This window comes from Hordeum vulgare, chromosome 7H (genome assembly GCF_904849725.1).
Source record: "Hordeum vulgare subsp. vulgare chromosome 7H, MorexV3_pseudomolecules_assembly, whole genome shotgun sequence".
In the NCBI taxonomy this organism is placed as follows: Eukaryota; Viridiplantae; Streptophyta; class Magnoliopsida; order Poales; family Poaceae; genus Hordeum; species Hordeum vulgare.
In genome coordinates this window covers 31,242,693-31,252,592 of record NC_058524.1, presented here as the reverse complement: position 1 = coordinate 31,252,592, position 9,900 = coordinate 31,242,693, and the positions used below count along the sequence as shown (strand labels likewise).

At 39.5% G+C, this 9,900-nt stretch overlaps 1 non-coding gene across 1 annotated transcript; it reads right to left on the bottom strand.

Annotated features, from left to right (window-relative positions):
• Positions 1 to 9,522: 9,522 nt before the first annotated feature.
• On the bottom strand, positions 9,523 to 9,595 carry TRNAA-UGC. The gene has a single exon. It is a non-coding gene; the product is annotated as a tRNA-Ala (tRNA).
• Positions 9,596 to 9,900: the final 305 nt, after the last annotated feature.

The window sequence follows — 9,900 nt, the reverse complement described above, 5'->3', positions numbered from 1 at the left end:
TCAGAGATTTTTGACTTTCTGTCGAATTGCTATTTTTTTATATAGGGTGTAGAACTATAAATATACCTAGAAACCAAATGTTCACCTTCAAAGCATCTCCAACAGCCGCGCTTCGCCCGACGTTTAAAAAGCTGATTTACAGCGCACCCATTGCCAGGTTTAACGCGGCGCGCAGCTTGAGCACGGTCGTGCAACTCCAGTAGCGCACTAAAATACAGCGCACGAGCAGCCGAACGCCTCATATTTCTTGCAATTTGGACACAAAACAAATTTCACACATTCACAAAACAAAGACATGACATATAACAAATAGTTCAACAATACAACAATACGCCTCGGTTTTTTATCGATGTGCATAGCTAGGATCATTGCAAGATCCTCCTCCTCTTCCATATCAAATTCTTCTTCGAAAGAACCATATGCCGAACTCATCTAAAATGTTCAAAACTAGGCTATAAACAGCATGCACCAAAATTCATGTAAAAATGTTAAGTTGGAAGCAATACATACCTTGTGGGGCTTTTGTCGAACACCTTGCGGGCGCCAAGCGGCAGTGGGCGGCCGGGCGCTGCTCGTCGGAGGACTGCCGCGCGCGACGGGCGGCGTTGACGATAGAGAGGGAGGAAGCCGCAACCGCGCGGATAGAGACCCGGGAAGCGCCGGAACGGTCGCCGGAAAAACAAGGGCGGCGCGGCTGGATGGGTAGGTGGAGTTTCACGCGAGTGCTCGACAGTTCAACGCGCGGAAGCGGGGACAGCAAGTAAGCGGTGCGCGATGGTGTTTCCTCTTGCGCGTTGAATTACATGTGCCGCGCATGTCGTTTTTGCGCGTCCGCTGGAGCGCCCTACTTTTTATATAGCGTAGCTGAAATCGATATTTATTCCAGACCTTTGACTATTCTATCCACATTGCCAGGTGGACAGTTATCCAAACCATATTTTTTTTCCATCTGACTCTAGGGTGTCAGATACCATGCATGCATTGATGCATGGCTTTGCTATTGACATGGTTCTTTTGACGCGGTAAAAAATTATATTGCCGTGAGGATGAAAAATTATTTAGCAAGCGCGACAAAAACTAAATTGAGCTGGATTTGACAAGCGTCCGTCAAATGTTGAAGTGTGATGCATGCCGCCGAGCTGTGCCGATGTGACGCGTGTTTATCACCAATTAGCTCCACCCAGTGCCAGTTAAATACACGTACCATCTCACTCTCACACCAAACTGCCAAGTGATGATACCCGACAACTTTGCACAGCTTAAGAGAAGTATAATAGTATAGTCAATTGCTGGCTATAAGTCATTGTCATGTCATCTATAGCTCATCTTATAGCCAACATGTACAATAGTTCATTACAAAAGTGTATTACTTCTTTATTACATGCTCCACCTTTCATACTCACAAAATACCTAGGAGCACTTCTTTCTTCTCTTCTCTTTCCTCTAACTAAACAAAAATATATTAATTTATTCCTTATAGCCAGCTGACTCAGTTCTGTTTTACTTGCTCTAATTGTTTCCATCCGTTCTAACATTCGAAAACTCCGTTTGCAAGAGCCTCACCGAATTCTAATACAATTCACGTGTGTACAGTATATTTAGGAATGCAGTTCATTTGAGTAAGCAAATTCTCATGAGAATAAAATGTTTAGAGTAACTTTAACGGGGCGATTCATTTCGTTCACCGCCGTCCGTTTGGATCCACGAAACAAAAAGTTGGCACAATGTGCCGACCCAAACGGACACGCGTTCGATTTTTGTCCGCCTGCCGACCCATTCCCGGTTCAATTTTAAGGCTGATTTGCGTCGGCGCGGATATGAAGCGGACGCGCGCAACGCACCTACTCCCCTCCCTGGCCCGCATGTCGGCGACATAGAGGCCACCTTTTCCCTCCATTTTCCCGAAACCCTCTTGCTCGCTCCCGTGCCTGCTCCCACCGCCATGGATGACGACCTCGAGCCGCCGCCGCCATCGCCTCCCTCGCCTCGTCCGGCGCCGCCGACGAAGCCAGAGGCAAGCCCCGCGCCGCCCGCAAGGCCACCGCGCCGCCCAAGAAGAAAAAGGAGTTGACGCCCGAGGAGCGGGTCGTGGAGTTGGCCAAGAGGAAGGACCGGAGACACGTGAAGGATGCAAGGGACGAGGCAGCCGCCGCCGCCGCCGCACTGGCATGTGTGTCGGGCGCTGGCTAGTGTGCCAGCATGAACTGCGTGGTGGTTTTCTATAGGCTGGCAATATATGTATGCTGGCCGTTGACATGGTGCCGACATGAACTCTTGGACATTGGCATGAAGGCCTTTTTAATCTTAAATGTGCAGACATAAATGGATCGGCCACGTTGGGCGCACGATCGACCCAAAAATAAAAACGGACGGATACAGAATGGGCGGTCGACCCAAACGAATAAAAAATGAAAAAAATCACCGTCTATTTCGATGGACCGGTTGGAGTTGCTCCTATATCTTTTTTCTGGAAATAGAAAATGGTTATATCTACACGTTAGCTACGCAAGGAAAATATGATTATTTATAAGAATGGACTTTTGTAACTTTTTAATGAATTCATGCTTTTTAAAATTTAAATTTAACGATAAATTTAACCAACGTATACTACTACAATAGAAGCAAAAAATGTATCATTGAATTCATATTCGAAAGAAGTTTTCAATGATATAATTTTTGTTCCCGCCATAATCGTCCACGTTGATTAAATTTATAATTCAACTTAAAATCTTAAAAATCACATGCGCACTACATTATAAAATGGAGAGAGTATTGTTTATGGGAAACTCTCCTTGCAAGTATTGAATGCGACTATTAATTAACTTCAAATATCTTGACAAAAATTTTATTTGTGCAAGAAAAAATTTTAAATGCTCTTTTGTGCATTAAGTGTCACGAAGACAGCCAGCGCAAAAGAAAAGTGTCAGGAAGACAGAGATTTCTTCTTCAATGGTGTCAGACTCAGACATTAGAGCATGGTTAATAGTATAGCCAACTGCTAGCTATAAGCAGTCTTATAGCCCACCTTATAGTCAGCTTGTACAATAATTAGCTATAAAAGAGTACTATTTTTATCATATATGGTCCACGTTTCATTCTCACAAAGCACCTAGGAGCACGTGCTAGAGCTGGCTCTTCACGAAGAGCCCGCTTCCCTTCTCTCTCCTCTTCTCTCTCATCCAACTCAGCAAAGATATAATATTTTAATCCTTACAGCCTGCTGACTGGACTTGCTCTTACGGATGGAGCTCGCAGTTGGCCGTAATTCAAGACCCGTCGTGCGAGCCGCGCGGACGCGACTGAAGTGCATAAATTAATTAATGGCACTCAACGGTGAACTATTCTGTAAATTTTTATTTACTTCGTATATTAGCTTTATCTCCAGCCAAATTTTCTTAACATTGATTAAGTTTATAAATATATATATTAGAATTCACAATAACAAATTAATATCATCAGAATTATTATTTAAAATATTTACATAATATATACTCTCTCTGTACCTAAATAATTGTAGTTGAAAATAATTAATTTAGTTCTTTTCAAATACAGTTTGTTAGGTACAGAGGGAGTATATTATTGTGAAAGTTTAAATTGTAAGCTTCATCAAACTTTATAAAATTTGACTTAGGTCAAAACTAATATGTGAGGTGCATAAAAATGAAGAGAGTACTAAAAAATGTGACGCAGAGTTGATAACGATATGCGGTTATGCGACTCAACCGTTAACTGGTACTACCGCATCAGCAAAATACGAGATATGGATGCAACTTTGAATAGGAAATATTTTCCTAGACAAATGGAAATGCAATAACATCATTATCATCAGAGTTAGACTGCACGTATTTAAGGGCACCATCCACTTGTACGTAAGTGCTACTGGTAGTACTCCAAGTAGCATTTTATATACGTCACTTCCAACTTAATTAAAGGTGGTGGGGAAATACAGAAATTTATTTATTTAGATAACCACCAGGACTAATCATTACTACCTCCGTTACAGTTTAGAAGGCACGCACGTGTACCTAGGTCGTCAATTTAACTTATAGAAAATCTGTTATTTAATATAAAAATTATATCATTAAAATATAGAAAATCTAAAGTTTTTAATAATATATTTTTTGTAATATATACTTATCATTAAGTTGATCAAATTGAGAACCTAGGTACACGTACCGGACTTATAAATTAAGATGGAGGGAGTACAAGAAATGGCAGGGAGTTGGCGAGCATAACTAACCCAAAAGTATATATGAAAAAAACTCATAAATATATCTTACCGAAAATCTCTTTGGCAGTTCAAGGCCTATTTGATTCGCAGAATTCTAAAAACACGGCAATAGGATTGGAATGCATGATCATATCAATCCCATGGCCATAGGATTTTTTTTAAACGGAGGCAAAAGAATTGCCTCATATGTTGAATAAGGAGGGGAAGGAGTTTGTTACAACACACACCCAAGATACGGCATGCCAATTGTTGCTTTTTTTATTGTATCATAGAAAAAACAAATGATTCTTTTAAAGAGGTCTGAGGATGCTAAAATTCCTATAAAATATAGTATAAATTATTTTAAAGTATTCTTTTACAAAGGAATCCTTAGCAAAATTACTACAAGATTCAATCCCATGAATCAAACAACCAACATAGAAAACAATCCAAAGGATTCTATTCCTCCAAAATCCCTATAAAAATCTTGTGAATCAAAGGAGCGGTCATTTTCTTAGATATATCATTCAAAGGAACGACGAGAGCAAGTCAAAAGCATGATTAATTTATCAATGAAAAAGAATATCTCACCAAAATTCTTTTGGGCAATTTATTTTGTTAAATAATCATCACATGAGAGCAAGTTGGGGAGCATGGTTAATTCCTGACGGAAATATATCTTACAAAAGTATTTTTTAGATGACTTTTGTCGAAGGCATCTAGTACATGGATATGTCCTTGCAAACATTTCACTGGAAGCAGAGCAGGATTAATCAAGACAGCCTGAACTCGCCTTTCTGGACACTAGTTGCACATTAAAAAAATTACAAGAATATCTTCCAAAATATTTGGGAACATGGATGCTCAGGGAAACTGGATAAATTATACTAGCAAAAGAGCACGTGCGTTGCAACGGGAGCAAACCATACAACACGTTCTAACATAATTATCATGACTTGAGACCTTTAAAACTTTAAAAAAATCCCATCGACCACGAACTACTCCCAACGCCTAGACATATAAAGACTTTCAAAAATCCAATCGAATCCTAGACATATATTTTTGAATCGGTGAACGCTTTTTCGAATCGACAAACATTGTTTTCAAATTTAGTTTTTTCCAAAAAAATGACGAATAGTTTGAAATGCATGAACAATTTTCGAATTCATGAACAATTTTTTACTCACCAACATTTTTTGAATTGATCAACTTTTTTCAAAAAAATTGAACAAAATTTAAAATTTTGTGTTTTTGAATTAATGTGAAATTTCATGGACATTTGTTTTCAGATTCCTTAATATGTTTTGAATAAACTAACGTTTTTTCAAAATCATGAACATGGTTTTTTTTTCTGACCAGTTTTCCAAATCACGAATAGTTATTATAATTGGTGAACAATTTTGCAAAACTACAAACATTTTTAATCCGCAAAAAATTATGATTTCCTTAACATTTTTGAATTCACATAAATTTTATGATTGCCTTAACATTTTTGAATTAACATAATTTTTATGATTTCTCCATCATGTTTTCGAAAACTCACAACTTTTAAAATTTTAAAATCCTGAATTGGTTGAAAGAAGGAAAGAAAACAGGATGAGAAAAGAAAAGACAAAAAAATGAAATGAAGGATTTGTGGGAGAAAAGGAAGGGAGGCAAAAAGGTGGAGGCTGGGACTCGAGCCCTCGTCTCCGCGATAGAATCAGGTGGCCCTAGCCACACAACTGCTTGTGCATGTTTGATTCTAATGAGTAATATTTCTGTAAAAAATGTAACACGACATGACTTTGCGAAGAAAAACGAACATTTTCCTTATTCATGGGTGGCATAGTGGGTAATTTGTAGCAAGTTTGAGGGTATTTATTTAAACGGACGACCAGAAACCCTATTTGCTTTATTAGTAGGTACTAGTACAAATGCCCGTGCGTTGCACCGGGCGAAAAATAATAACATCAAAATCCATCACCGCACACACAATCTGCCTCATCCACTTAAATACGGTAACCCATGCGTCTCATAGTTATCCTTCTTTCTACCATTAGGTCGTTCACCTTGTCGCACATGTGTGAACATGGTCAATCTTGAGGCGATAAACTCACCCACCACAATGCCATTTAACCACACCGGCATAAGAGAACATTTATAACTTTAAAAACTAATCTTACTGAGCTAGACCGTGAGGGTCGCCTTCCTTGAACTGCTTCCTAATGTTCGTGATTGTTACATACTAAATTTTTTCTCACAACCAATATTTATTAATTTGGTACAATTTATATAATATCAACCTTCAAATTTGGAGTACAACAAATGAAAAGAAGATGAAGCATAATTATTTGCAACAAAAATCTAAATTGTTAACAAATCACCTAATGATATACACATTTCCATCTATAGATCTTCAAAACATATTACTGCAAAAAAAGCATAGGTTCATTACGAACAAACTGAGATTTATGAGGAAACCACTCGGGAGGGTAGTACAATTTGTTCACATTGACAAAGCATTGTCCTACTTGCTCTAGAGAATTTAGAACGATACTAATCCAAAACTTAGTTTTTACATCCATATCATACATCTATGTACGTAGATGAAGCTAGTGGTAATGATACAAATCAAAAAGTGGCTAATCAATCGGCGTGACTATCGCCGTCAGACATTTGTGCTAGTAAAGAGAGAAAAAGGAAAACTCAATTAGCTTACTCTAACATTGAAAACATTTGTTTTGTGTACGAACATTTTCTGAAATGCAAGAAAAGTTTTTGAATTCATGAGCATTTTTGACTCAACAAACATGTTATGGATCGCTTAAGTTTTTTTTAAATTGGAGAACAAATTTTTAAATTTGTGTTTTTTTTACCTTTTTGTGAACATTTTCAAAAATTTGATGGACACTTTTTGCAGATTCCTGAATATTTTTTGTGCACATATTCTGAAATGTATTTTCTGTACAAACATTTTTTGCCTTTTTGTTTTGTGTACGAACATTTTGTGAAATGCATGGATTTTTTTTGAATTCATGAGCATTTTTTGACTCAACAAACATGTTTTGAATCGTTTAACTTTTTTAAAATGGGGGAACAAATTTTAAATTTTGTGTTTTTTGACTTTTTGTGAACATTTTGTAAAATTTGATGGACACTTTTTGCAGATTCCCGAATATGTTTTGAACAAATGATCATTTTTTCCAAAATCAAGAACATGATTTTCTTTCCCGACTATTTATTTTTCAAATTGTGATTTTGTTTTGTAATTTGCAAACAGTTTACAAATACACCAATATATTTTGAATCCATGAAACTTCTATAATTTCCTTAAAAAATCAAAGCCTCATGCATTTTATAATTTCTCGAATGTTTCTTTAAAACTCATCATATTTGAAATTTGAAAACACCAAATTAATATAAAGAAGGAAGAGAACAGAATAAGAAAAAAAAGGAAAAAGAAAATGAGAAAAAGATAACGGAATGTAGATCAACAGATGGGCCGGCCCGGCTCATGAAGACACACACATAGGGGAAGGCGTTGTGTGAGAAAACGAAAACAATGTGCAAGATGTGGGGATCGAACCCTGGTCGCTTGGCTAGGTGTGCTAGGCCTCAGCCACTACAACGCTAGTCCATTGATGATGCTATTGTAGCATCTCCATAAAATAAAGGACTACGCCGCGACTTTTTGGGAAAAAAAAAATCAAAGCGTTTTCCTTACTTATGGATGGCACACTGGGTAATTTATGTCAACTTTGGGGGTAATATTAATGACGGACGAGAGAAGCACTAATTGCTTTATTAGTATAGCAAAATGGCCCGTGCGTTGCCTCGGCATCGACCTTTCCACAAGCACCAATGTGAGTGCCATGAGTAGGGCACCGGACGGCACCCGTGCCGTCTGGAAGGCAGTGTGGGGGTGCCATGCTCCCCCAAAGTTACCCATATTTGTGTGGAGTCTTATCACTAATTCTCTAACGACGATGAAAAATAAAACAACAAAGAAATCTGAAGACCGCTAATATGTGTAAGTTGTGTGGCATGGAATCCGAGGATACGTATCATGCTATGTGTGTTGAAATTAGTAGTGGGCTTTAGGCCCATTAAAGAATTTCAGAAAAATCTTCAAGGGCCCATGTAGGTGGTGGCATGACAAGGTGGTGGGAAGTTTAGTCCCACCCCGCTAGTGGAGGAGAAGTTGGACCCCTTTATAAGGGTCTCTCTTCCATATGCTATTGGAGAGTGAGAAGAGAAGGTGCCTTCGTGCACTCCTCCTCCGCCGCCTCGCCACGCCACGCCTCGTCACGACGCGACGCGGGTTGTGGGAATGAGCAGAGCCGAGCTCATACCTACGTGCTTATTTTTATCCGTCGGGAACGGAGAATACGTAACGGACACTGTCGAAGGAGACAGAGGATGCTGCCGCCGCCACCACTGCTGCTTTCTGTCTGCACTAGTAGTACTGCCTATATGCGTACATGTTTCTGCTATATGCGTAGTACTTGCTAGTATATCCATGATCAGTATGTCATGAACCTAGTCAATGCCATGTTAGTAATTATTTCATGGATTAATCTACTCGGAAAATTGCCTACTTCCTCAACAATGTGCAGGTGTCCGCTTGCAATGATGCTTTGGGAGGCGATGGCAAGTACTGAACGTATGCCTCGCCTGGAGGACGTCGTCAAATCAGGCCAGGAGTGGGCTCGACATCTGATGAACCAATGCACTCAACAAAGCTCGTCTGAAGATGTCGGCCACCCCTGTTGACTGCACCAGGCCACCAGAACGATGGGAGGAGCCACCTGATGGTTAGGCAAAGCTAAATGTTGATGGTGCTTGACATTGACACGAGTCTGATGGTGTAGGAGCAGCTCGGGCGATCCTACATACGTGACAGCAATGGAGCTACAATCTTTACCTCGTGCAGACTACTGATTACATGTGCAAGTGCTTTGGAGATGGAAGTAGCTGCGTGCATGGAAGGAATCACTCTCACCTTTGAGTGGTCCGTTCATTTTGGAAACTGACAGTACCATGCATTGCTGCAAGCATGATTGGTGACAGTGAGCAAAATAGATCCCCCGTTGCTGCGCTATTTGATGAAGCTAAGCGGCTTCTAGCACTTGACCGTGAGTACGTGTTATTATCACATGATAGTAGAAGTAAGAATAAAGCCAGTCATGCTCTTGCCTAGTTAGGGATCTCTGAATCACGTACTGCTGGGTTCGTCATGATTAATACAATCATTTTATCTCGCAGGAAAAAAGATATGAAAAATAATATAACGGTGTCATGAAAAGATACTTAACGGATAAAAACTGTAATGGAGATGCGGGGGATCGAACCCCGTGCCTCCCGCATGCAAAGCGGGCGCTCTACCATTTGAGCTACATCCCCACCATGTGAAATTCTTGACCGAACAATTGAACACTCGGATTACGCAACACGAAACCAAACTGAGCTGGGCCAACGTGTGATTTAGGCTCACGAGTCCACTTGTATAGGTCTGTTTGTGAGTGGCAGGTTTAGGATCGGCCTCGTAAAAAATTGTCTAAGAGGAAGGGTTGAGCCACTTTTAAACATTTCTTGGTTTTTTATCTGTATTCCTTCGGTTTACCTTTTTGCCTAGTTTTAGCAACTTTCTTATTTTATAAGATTACATTTTAAAACAAGTGTTTTTGCGGATTTTGTTTCTCCTTGCT